The 12,046-nt window shown below is 44.4% G+C and overlaps 1 protein-coding gene across 2 annotated transcripts in view; it reads left to right on the forward strand.

Moving 5' to 3' along the window:
- Positions 1 to 3,095: 3,095 nt before the first annotated feature.
- TAFA2 (TAFA chemokine like family member 2) overlaps positions 3,096 to 12,046 on the forward strand; it is a 207,903-nt gene continuing 198,952 nt past the window's right edge. For both annotated transcript variants that reach the window (XR_012633418.1, XM_074902979.1), the window contains exon 1: positions 3,096 to 3,883. The gene's annotated coding sequence lies outside the window, so the exon portion shown is untranslated. The remainder of the gene's footprint in view (positions 3,884 to 12,046) is intronic.

A 12,046-nucleotide genomic window follows, 5' to 3' on the forward strand; every position in this document is an offset into this window, starting at 1 on the left:
GAGATGGAAGACCCACATAAAAACCTAACTGCTAAACCGATGAACAGTGCCACAACTGGCACTTTTATTTAGTTTAGGTTAGTAGCATGGTGGGTGATGGGAGGGGTCTCTTGGGAAGGATAAAGGAACAAAATTGTTGGTAGACATTAGTGAACTCATCAGTTCTTAGAGACAAAATCTACATGTGGCTACCAAAACATAAATTTTCTTTTTCTCAATTTAGCACCTCAGAACATGCATGCCTCTGAGTAAAATCAGTGTTTAAAAAAGATACATACCAGATCCACATATATGCAACTATTCAGAAACAAGTTTTTATTTTCCTGATTTTTATGCTATGCTGTTCACCTTGGAATGGAAATGCTGAAGTTGTTCCAAACACTATACCTGTTGCAAGTGCCAATGTCCATTTTCATGTTTTATGCTTTTCTTTTAACATGTGGAAGAGCTGTACAAATTGATGAAAAGTAAGAAATAGTGACACTAACTCAAAAATTAAATAAGCTGAAGGAAGAAAGAGAGAACATTCATATAATGATTGTGTTTTGTAACTGCATCGTGTTCTAAGGCCACAGTATTCAGCTGGGGATTTTCCAGTCAGAAAGATATAAATACAGGCTGTGTAGGACAAAGACTGCCAATGTAGTATTTCCAGAAAATGGTAAATTTATCATATCGTGCATGTGCAGCATGTACAAATGCACCTTTGGTGACGAATCAGGCTTACTAAGTAAGAATCTGTAAAACCAGCTGCACTGTATAGGTGCAATGGATCATTTCCATTCTTCCTGGGAGTGTTGGCCATACTGTGAAAGCGTGTAGAGAATCTTTCTGAAAGGATGTCTTCCTGCATGGTGTCACACAACTGGTGTGTGAATACTGCAGATTTGTTCAGGTTTTCAGGTATTGTGCAAAGTGATCTGGAGCAACTGCTCTTGTGCAGCTACATCATGTCGGAAATGATCACATTTTCCAAGATTTGCACAGACAAAATTCCTGGGTTTCAAAACAGGACAGCATATCTATTGCTTTGACTACTGCTTTTTCTTCTGTTGTTTGCATGTGACTTGTTTGTATTGTTTTAACTGGGTGAGAATAGTTCTGTGTCTTCAGATGTATTTGCCTGATTTCTGTTAGCAGCACGACACCAATATGAAATTACCAAGCACCCTCTGGTCTCACAATACCCAGTCAACTTGAGCGTAATGATACATGCAGCTAATATAGGTGTATGTGCTCCTATAATTGCAATGTATTTGCTACGTCTAAAGTGCAGCAGCTGCTGTAGTCGCATTTTAGGTGCTGTAGTTGCATTTTCAGTGCGCTTTGACTGCTCTTAATCCAGTAACAATACTTATGATGCTACAGTGACCCACACAACAGGAAAGGTTACCAGTTCCAGTATGTATCCAGGATCCCTGGTCATTTTGCCTTGGTGGGGCAGAAGCATTCGACCCCAGTGGATCCACATGAGTTTGGGTCTACCTCAATATACTGAAATTATGCTGGTGATAACAGCATGATCTTGGTTATTTCAGTTCCCTCTGCATTATTTTTAGCTGTCAGCAAACACAGAAACACAGTTATTGACTAGGGAAATTGTGATGTTATTGTATCAGCTTCCAATGAATAAGACCACATTTGTCTTTACAACCAGGAGCCTTTTAATTTGGCTTCAGTCCACATCCAGGCATGTATGCGAACTGCAGCACTTGCTGCAACAGCAATTGTGACAACCACATACCAGGCTACTTTTAACTTGCCTCTTCCTCTTTGTATTTCATTCTACAGCTGCATCGCTGTGTGCGGGGTAGTCAACTTTAGGCATTTTCTTTTTCATTTTGCCTTTTCTTTTTTTGACTTTAGGTCTGTATTTGCTTTGAAAAAATAATTCAAACAGTCTACAGATCCTTGCTTACACGAGCAGTAACAACTGGGGAAATGTTTCACTTCCCTCTTCTGTTTCTCACAGAGTTGACTATCAGCATCGCATAAGACGTGATGACAGTTAATGAGTCAACAAAAGCTTCTTTTCAGAAAACGTGCTATTATAGTAGCTGCTACAAATTTTAAAAAGACAACAGATAATTAAGTATATCAGTACTTCTTAATGCTATGTGCATTCATCCCTGTTTAACCTAGGAACGGACAAGAACTCTAGGAGAAAACTGAGAATTTGGCTCTGATATTACTGTAACGAATGAGGGCCCTTTCTCACCTTCCTTGGTGGAGGTGAGACCTCCCGTCCACTCCTCTGCATGCCCTTTCGAACAGCACAAACCACACAGAAATAAATGAGCAAGCTATGCTTTTACTTATCCCCACCCACCGCTTCCCTCTATTGATCAACAGTCGTGGCAGACGACGGTGACCCACCACCCGCCTTTCAGCCGAGGAAGAAGAGCCCTTCGGGACCGGACCCGTACGACGTTCCTCTCTGCCACCTCCCAAGCGCAGGGAGCGAGCCCGTCGCCCCCCGACCCGGGGAAGAGGGGCTCGGCCGCGGCTCTCCCGCCGCCGGGGCTGCCGTGCGTGACTCCCTTCTCCCTCTGGAGGGAGACACAGTCCAGCTTTTGGCTGCCGGCGCCGCCGCGTCCCTCCTGCCCCTGCCCCCGCTCCAGCCGCCGCGGCCCCCGTCCCGCTCCCCCGGGGCGAGCTGCCCCGCCCGGCCCGGCCCGGCCCGGCCGAGGGGCTCCGTCCCCGCCCGGCGCCCACAGCCTCCCGCCGCGGGGGAACGGGGGTCCCGGGGGAGCGGCGGCGGGGGCCTCCCCCGCCCCCCGCGGCGGGGCCGCCGGGGATCCGCGGGGATCTCCTCCGCTCCGCGGCCACGTGCGGAAACTTCGCAGCCGCCGCTCGGGAGGGGAGAGGGAGCGGAGGGGAGGGAGGGAGAGCCGAGCCGAGCCGCGCCGCGCCGCGGGGGCGGGCGGGGAGGCGGGAGCTGGCCCAGCCCCGGGAGCGCGGGGCGGCGGCGGGCGCTGTTGGCGGAGCCCCTCGGCAACTCGGTCAGACAGAGCGGCGGCCGCGGGGACCTGCTGCCTCGCAGAGGGGCTGGGGAGGGAGCAGCGAGGAGCCGGATAAACACCGGGGAGGAGGAGGAGGAGGAGGAAGGCGAGGAGGAGGAGGAAGGCGAGGCCGTCGGCGCCCCTCCCGCCCCCCCGCGCAGCTTGGAGGTGCCTCTGCTTGTCCAGCCGCCCGCGGTGGCTCCGCGCCTCTCCGCGGTGCGTACGGGCAGGCTGGGTGCGGAGCGGCTGCTGCTGCTGAAGGTGAAGCTCTCGCTCTCCAATTACTTTTCCCAAGAGGGAGAAGGAGGCAGCAGGAGGGGGAAGTCGTGCTGTGTGTGAAAGGCAAACCAATCAGAGATGCTCTAACAGACGGATTGCTGCAGGACGCGCCGGTTTTTCCTCCCTTCCTCTGCCGGCGGGGCTGAATCGGGACCGCACGTAGCTGGCGGAGGGGCCGGAGCCGCACCGGGCTGCAGGACTTCCTCACCCTCCTCTTTTCCGATAGCTAATGCATACTTAGTCCTCTTTTGATTTTTTTTTTATTTTATTTAATACTCTGAAATCGTGCACGAGAAACACTTCAAGTCTTCCCTCTCTTCCCACTTACTTCACCTTTCCTCTAGCATCTCTTAGCCGGATTCCTGGTGTATTCCCAGAGAGGCGGGGGGAGACCCGGGCCCCGGCGGACGGCCGCCTGCCCCAGCCCGGCCGCGCCGAGCCGAGCCGAGCCGCGGGGAGCCGAGCGCGGCGCCGCTCCATGCCCCCGGGCGCTGACGGGGCGCGGGGCGAGTGCCGGCGATGCCCGGGCGGTAAGGCTGGAGCTCCCCCCCGACGGGAGGCGGCCGATCGCTAGGTGTTTCCAGCAGGAAGCGCGGCTGCAGGTAGGTGAGCGGAGAGCTCCAGGGGCGTGTGGCTGTGTGGCGGTCTGAGGCGCTGGGGGGGGCCGCTAGCTGCCCTCCGCGGCTGGCGGAGACCCGGCGGGGCGGCGGGCGGGAAGCGGCCGCGGCGGGGCCGGGCGCGGGGTGTGCGGGGCTGCTGCCGCGGCTGCCGCTCTCCCGCTGCCCAAAAGTTGCAGAAAGCCGGCGTGGAGGGCAGCTGCCTTCGCCGCCCTTCCGCGGCTCCTGCCCGGCGCCTGGGGAAGCCTGCTCCCGCCCTGCGGCGGGCCATCCGCAATTTTTTCCCTTTTATTTGATTTTATTCAAAGGCACACTTCAGCGTTTCAGCGGAGCCCCGGGGGGAGGGGGGGGGGGGGAGCTGGTGAACCCACTCGTTATTCAGCCCAACTACTGGTATAGGAAGGGTGGCCTCTAACTCGCAGCACCCCCCGGCACTTGGGGGTTTACTCGGCTTTGGAGCCCGGACGCTGTATCGGCCGCCTTCAGAGAGCGGCTGCAGGAGCGAGGAGTCCCTTTCTGAATCCTTTAAAAAAAGAGCTTTACAGAGATGCCTCATGGCTTCATTTCCTCCTCTGTGTAACGTTCCCCCACTTGTGCGTATCTTGTCCATCCACGTTGCTTCCTTTGCATTTCAGTGAACTCGTTTGTTTACCTACTAAATATGTTGCCACAGCGAGAGGGCTTTCTCCTTATTCCACCCCGTCTATAGCTTTGCAAGAGAAAGTTTTAAAATAACCTGCTTTGTTCCTGTGGAGCTGTAGGATCGGACACCAGGTTATCTATGCAAAGGAGAAAGAGCAATAGCTTGCACTGCTCTGTTAGGAGTTGCCATGCATGGCTCTTCTGCATGTTTCATTTTTACCGGGAGTTAAAATCACTGCTTATAGCATTTTAAATTATATGGGTAGTTACAGTTGTCTCTTTCCATCTTTTGCTTGGAGATTATCAGTAATTTTTTTAGAGTGTTAAGTACCTCACTTCTACCACCCCCACCCCCCAGTGGACACCAGCTCAGTATTTAAAGACCCACGCTTTGATTCCTGTAGAACTGTCAATTTAAATAATAAACATACTCAACCCCTATCCCTGAAAGCCCCGTAAAGCATTCAGGGTCTTAGGGTCTTCGCACAGCAGTGGATACATTTAAATTACTATCGACTAAATGATAATTGTTATCTGGTTTCTCTGTCTTACCAACTAGTTTCAGACATTAGCATTCAGCTTGTAATGTTTAACACTTTAAAGCTACTTTATGGGCTGATCTTAAGTAAAGTCGAACTGATAAATTAAGATTCTCTTCTGTAGCGCAGGGTGAACACTAGAAAAATAGTAGTTCAATGGTACTAGGAATATACCTTAGCTGAAGTTGGGAAAGAGCATACTAAGGCGTTTTTATCGGAGGTGGCAAAGGTTACATCTTTATACTTTTTCACATTAATTGTGCAGTCATTTCATACTGATGCTTAAATTGTTTTGTGAGTGTATAATTAACAGTAATAAAGTAATTTATATAAATTTCATATTAATATTTCAGAGACTTGATCCTGCTGAGGCAATAATGAAAGCCATGTGGTTTTTTGTTTCATAAAGTCCCAATTTCTAAAACTACAATACAGTTATTCTTATAAATGTAAACTACCTAAGTGCCACAATTTCAGTGGAAAGCTTTGCTCAGTTAGTTGATAGAAAATTAGGATTACTATTCACTGATTCCACATGTTGTCTGAACATAAGGGGGCTTTCAAAAATGTCATTAATTTTAGATATGCTGCTGGTAGTGGGTGACTTTGAGATGAAATCTTGATTCCTGTCATGTTATTTCAATCAGAGAATGATGACTAATCTGGCAGTATCTTCTGCCATACTGGACATACGGGGTAACCTTTTTACCTGTCTCTTCTTATGATCTGAGGGATCTCAGCTTTACATATAGATGCTTGTAATGCACTTGGTCATTCTGGTGGGGAATACATGAAAAATTTGTTCTGAATGGAAGTAAATAGGTGTGTGTACAGACGGATATTGGAGATTGCTTTACTGGCAGGTTGCAAACTGATGATTCATTGAACCCCATCTAGATTTACATAAAGCAAATAATACTTTACACTGAATTCTGGTGGCAGAGAAACATGTAGTAGCCAAGAAGTTTCATAATTTCATCACAGATGATGACAGACTTGAAAAAGGACATCTTTACAAATGCAGGCTATATGTTTTCAGTGAGCAAAACATACCATGGAATTTTTCAGATCTGAGCATCTCCACACTTAAATTTATTGCTGGCTGTATTGATATTTACCAAAGTGTATAAAACCTAAATAGTTTATTAGAAATATGGTGCGCTAATTATGTTGTATGTTGTATATGTTACTTACTATAAATAAGTAATAGAAGAATGCTAACTAGTTATCACACTAAAGGAAATCACTGACTTCAGAAGACAGAAAATCACATTACCTAATACTTATCTACACAAAAACGTGATCACCATCTTGAAAAAATATTCTGAATGATACAACTGTCAGTGAGCAAGCAGTTCTATGCCCCTGTTATAACTTCTGCAGGATTTTATTAGAAATGCTTCATTAAGTCACATTACTCTGCAGCTGTTTGTTCAGTGAAAATTAAAATAAAAATCAGGAAGTTTATCCATCAAAGCAGTATTATTTCCTTTGTTAAGTACTGAAAGTTCAAACAAAAAAAAAATCCTTTAGCATCTGTGTGCCAGAAACACTAAGTACATCCTATTTTTGTGATATATGGATGGCATTTACTGATGCAATTCATCAATGTACTTATTAGTCAAACGTCATCAAACAAAGAGAATAAATGAAAGTAAACAAAGACTGCATGATGATACAGAGGCTAAAGCAAGGAAAGACCCTACAAGTCTAATTAATTAATGTTGTCTCATATTTACAGTCTATATTTAAACATCTCATTTAAATGTATTTCATTGATTTTCTACTACAGGTCCAGATAATTCATGTAGCAATACCTTTTCATTTGAAAACGCATTTTCCTTTTACCGTTTGAAACATTGAATTTTAAAGGCATTGAGGTAAAAGTAGTGTTTGGATGAATATAACAGAAGGGTCCTATGCGAGCAGAGCTGAATACTGACCTGTCCCCATTCATAACTATTTTTATATGTTAAGAGGGGCATCCCCAACTGATGTAGACTTTCATTGCTCCGTTGAAGTAGTTGAAGCTCTGACATTTTAAACCAGCTGGAAATTTTCTCCATTATCTTTAGATCACTGAATTTAAGTGTGCACTTTAAAAGGATTTTGCTTGCCTTTTTTTTTTTAGGATGATAAGACATGTACATAGTATACTGAACTTCACAGAATCCATTGTACACCTCAACACTTGAAATACTTTTTAAAAACAGAGGCCAACTCTTGGAGCTCTTTCAGCAGGAAATTTGGCACAGTAATTTGGTTTTGTAAACTGTTAATATATATATTTCAAAACACTCTCATAACTCAGTTCAGATTTATGAAACTCATCAGACACAGGAATAAATGTGGAAACATCAACAGCAATGTCGTTCATTTTTCCTGTTGACAGCTACAAAGCTATCTCCTTTTGCTCTTGGTAGAACATGGAAAGATAGTGATTTTTGTGCTTTGATTCTTTATAGATCCTTGCCAGCCACTCTTGCTTAGCATATATTGTCAGTTATTTATCAAAAGGGAAGAAAAATAATAATGGTCACCTAATGTACTTTTTCATACTGCTAGTGCAAAACAGTCACATTTTAAAGATAAACAATTCAAGGCATTTTTATAGAGCTTCTTTCACGCATTGTGTTTTGAAAAATGCTTTGGACATAGAAGAGAGAAAATAATAAAGATATCGTGCTTTACTGTACCAGTTATGACAGGACACTACATACTTACATAAAATGGGAAGAAGTCACTAAAAAAAGGTTTCTTAGCTTTTTTTTTCTGTTGCGATACATCAGGGCACTGATTTGTAGAATGCATTGCAGCTGTAGCTATTGCTTGAAGTAGCACTAGAAAATGCTTTGTATTGATTTGATCCTTAGTCCTTGCATGAGTAAGCACTTATAGGAGTAGCTCCCATATCTTTTGCCGTATGGAAGAATCGCTTATATAATTGCATGTGTAAAAAGTGGGAAATCATGATTTTTTTCCCTTGTTTAAAGCTTATCAAACCTCATAATCCATACTGTGTTAATAGCTTACATTTTCCAGAAGCCTCACTTCACATCTTGCTGATCTTGTAATATGAAACTTGAACACAGGTCTCTCGGCACCATTGTACACCATTGTACACAGCTGCCTCTACTCTGAACATCCGTTTTAACAACGCCAAGGGGGAAGCCATAGTACAGGGTAGCACACAGGTGAAAGCACACAGAGGTTTTTTTGGACTCATGGGTGCTTGGTAATCTTCTATGCTTAAATCAAGAATTGGAACTAAGGCTGTTTAAAGTGCCTTAGACTGCAAAATTTCACAGATAAATAAATGCACCTATTAGGTTGTATAAATAGTGAAATATTAAAAAATGGGTTGGTAAGTATGAGACATTTTAAAAATAGATAACCAAGTTTTTGGGCGTGGTTGTATGCCAGCCTCTCTCTGTATGCATTGTTTCTTGCCTCTGTTGTAATGTTAAGATTCAGTACTTGAAGATGAGGTACTGGACTAGATGGACCACTGGCTTGATCCAAGAAAGCAATTTCCTTCTTGAAATGCAAGGAGGCAGTATTGCAGTACTGTATACTTTAACTGACTTAATACAACCAAACTGCAATTGCTTAGTGTACTGGTTTTGGTTTATTTTTCCCTTTTAAAAGCAGGATATAATAAATTTCTAAAATAAATCTCTCAGTAACATGCAGTCTCACACCAGCTCTTTTAGAGACAGGAGCACAGACCTGACAAGTCTCTCACATTCACAGTGATACTCTCGTATTGGATTTCTTCCACTCCCCCACTGCAGTTTCTGCATCACATATTGATAAGGCAGAGCTGTGGCCTCCGGTCTATCTTGCCACAGAACAGTTAGCTATGCGGTATGTAGCCCTCCGCTCATCTCCGTCTGACATGTCATATCATGGAATGGGGGAGAGGGTATGGTGCAGCCCTTGGGTCACCAAGTGGTTTTTCATGCTCATCCAAGCATCTTTATCCATGACACTCTTCTGGTTACAAGCTCTTGCTGTGGCTTCTCCCTCACCATGTGAATCTACACATATGATAGAACCTGTCCCAAAGCCTCTGATGTGCAGTCTCAGGCTAGGTGCTTCCTTCTGCCTCATGACTGTGGAAGTGGGAGGTCTTTGAGCACTGCATTAAAAACTATGTGCTCTAGATCTCCTTTCGGTTGAGACTTCTCCAGTGTTTGTTCCCTTTTAAGATACCTGTTTGGCCTTTCGAGTTCTAGGCTCAACCATAATTCGTTGTTGTCTGTTGTGTCTTTGCACTTAATGGCCCTGCAAAGTAATGCAGAATGGCTTGACTCTGAGGAAAGGTAATGGCTTTCTGTGCCATTTGTATGTATGAAACTGTTTGAAATTTGGATCTTTTCCTGTAAGCGGTAAGAGTCAGTACCATCTAAAGCTTGTCTCATGGTTTATCTGAAATGAGTTTGTTTTAGTTCAGTTCTTACTGTAGAAGTGTCCAAGTTGCACAAGTCCTAGCAAAAATTAGGATGCATGCTTGCTGTGTGCACAGAGAGGCAAAAGCTGAGGTCTGATCGCACAAGGCATTTCAGCTGTACGCATGTGGCTTCAATGGGACTAGTCAAATCGATTATGTGCTTACAGACTTTTCTGAAGTGAGCAGGAATATAAACATTGCTAACTGCTTAGAGTGATCCATGTTGAAGTTATGTAGGTGGGGTGCTGTTGAGACATATTTGTGTTTGTATTCTGGGTATAAATTTAAGATTTGAGACTTCAGACTGTTTCGATAGCTTGTCAGTCCTACAGCTTTTATAAACATTCAATCCCCCTAAATTCAGAACAGATACTATGTAACAGCAGATAATTTTCAGAAAGAGGCTACAAGCAGCTACCCTGTATTACAGTATTAGAAACTACAATGACAATCACATACATTTTCAAATGTGATGTTACTGGTGTGGCACTAAAGTAAAATACCACAATGTTTAAAGCTTAATTGCAGAAAAAAATCTGTTTCAGCATCATCACAAGAGAAGAATACCCCTTCTGGACTGTGTTACCTGTGTTTATTTAGCTTCAAAATTTTTTTAGCTATTTATTGTAACAAATAAGCTGTACTTAAATAAGAGGGGAAGGTTTATCTTGAGGTCTGGTAACAGCAGCAAATAAAGGGAGATAAGTTCTGGTTTATAAGCTTACTGGAATCAAGACAGAAGAAATATTGTATTTGTTTGCTAGCAAAACATGCTATAAATTCAGATATGATATTATCAGCCAATATGCTTAATGTTGCCTGGTACTTCTCATTATATGATCCTGCTTTTTTCTGTTCAGTCTAGAATAACGAGGGATATTGCTTGCATTGGAACTAAGGTAATACTTAAACCACATTATCGCCAAAGTGTCCAAACCTTCATAATCAAGGTATTACACTGGTATTTGTGCAATTGATATTCAGAGTAGTGGCTGTGAATCCAGGTGCGGGTTGAGCTTCTGATTTAGGAAATGGTTTTTTCCCCCCGTGTATATTCATTTTTTTTTTATGGCAACAAGCTGTTTATAAACATTATCATCATTTGATCTGGTTTAACCCTGGTAGGCAGCTCAGCCCCACCCAGCTGCTTGCTTACTCTCACTCAGTGGGATGGTTGAGAGTCGGACAAAAATGAGAAAACTTGTGGGTTGAGATAAAGACAGTTGTCCTGGTTTCGACCAGGATGGAGTTAATTTTCATTGGAGTATTTCATACCACGTGATGTCATGCCCAGGTGGGCGGGCTTGCTCTCCGCTGCATCTCTTGCATGCACGCTGTCTGCTCATCAATCCGTGTCATTGCTGTGGGGGGACCTCCACAACAGTTTAATAGTACATCAAAAGCTGCATGCGCAAGCAAAGAAAAACAAGGAATTCATTCACTGTTTCCCATTGGCAGGCAGATGTTTAGCCATCTCCAGAAAAGCAGAACTCCATCATGTGTAACAGTTACTTGGGAAGAACAATGCCCTAACTCCAAATGTCCCCCTTCCTCCTTCCCTGCTGCTTTAACTGCTGAGCATGACATCATATGGTATGGAATATCCCTTTGGTCAGTTGGGGTCAGCTGTCCTGCACCTCCAGTCTTCTCACTGGTGGGGCAATGTGAGAATCAGAAAAAAGGCCTTGACGCTGTGTAAGCACTGCTCAGCAATAACTAAAACATCCCTCTGTTATCAACACTATTTTGGTCACAAATTGAAAACACAGTAACTTAGAAGCTACTGTGAAGAAAATTAACTCTATCCCATACAAAACCAGTATAATTTCCACCCCTTATTCTTCACCATTTGTGTCATGCTCAGGTCCCACACTATCCAGTCCATCCTCATTAACTATCCCCTTCTCCTTCCTGCCCTTTGCTATATACACGTGTCATTCCCTTAGTCTATGGACCACCCCTATATAATGTCTGCAGAATGGCCATTGAGTTCATTTAGTTCATGACGTGGGTTCTGTTTGTTGTGGTGATCACTCAGGACAGGAGAGGTGGTGTGTTGCGTGAAGTTATTGGGCACCAAAGCCAGTTCAGTTGGGGTCACTGCTGCAATTGAACTGCTTCTTGGGAGGCTCATCCTCTATTGGCTCTGGTGGTTTCTACTATAGTGCTTCCTGTAACATGCAACTCAAATCAGGGGTTACAACAATTTAAAGGTGTATCCATTGCAATCTCTGTCACCCTTTGGACCAGGCCATAGGGTTCAACATTGTAATGAACTTCTCCTCTCGCCCCTGCTCCAGCATGGACTTATCCACAGACCAGTCTTTTCAGGGGTATACCTGCTATGGCATGGACTTATTCACAGCTATGGTCACTTTGAGGTGTATCTCTGCGGGTCTGGCCTTATCCGTGGGCCATAGTCTCTTTAGGGATGTACCTGCTCTGGTGTGACCTTATCCATAGGCCACAATCTCTTAGGGGTGTACCTGCTCCAGCATGGCCTTATCCATGGGC

This window comes from Athene noctua, chromosome 3 (genome assembly GCF_965140245.1).
Source record: "Athene noctua chromosome 3, bAthNoc1.hap1.1, whole genome shotgun sequence".
Taxonomy (NCBI): Eukaryota; Metazoa; Chordata; class Aves; order Strigiformes; family Strigidae; genus Athene; species Athene noctua.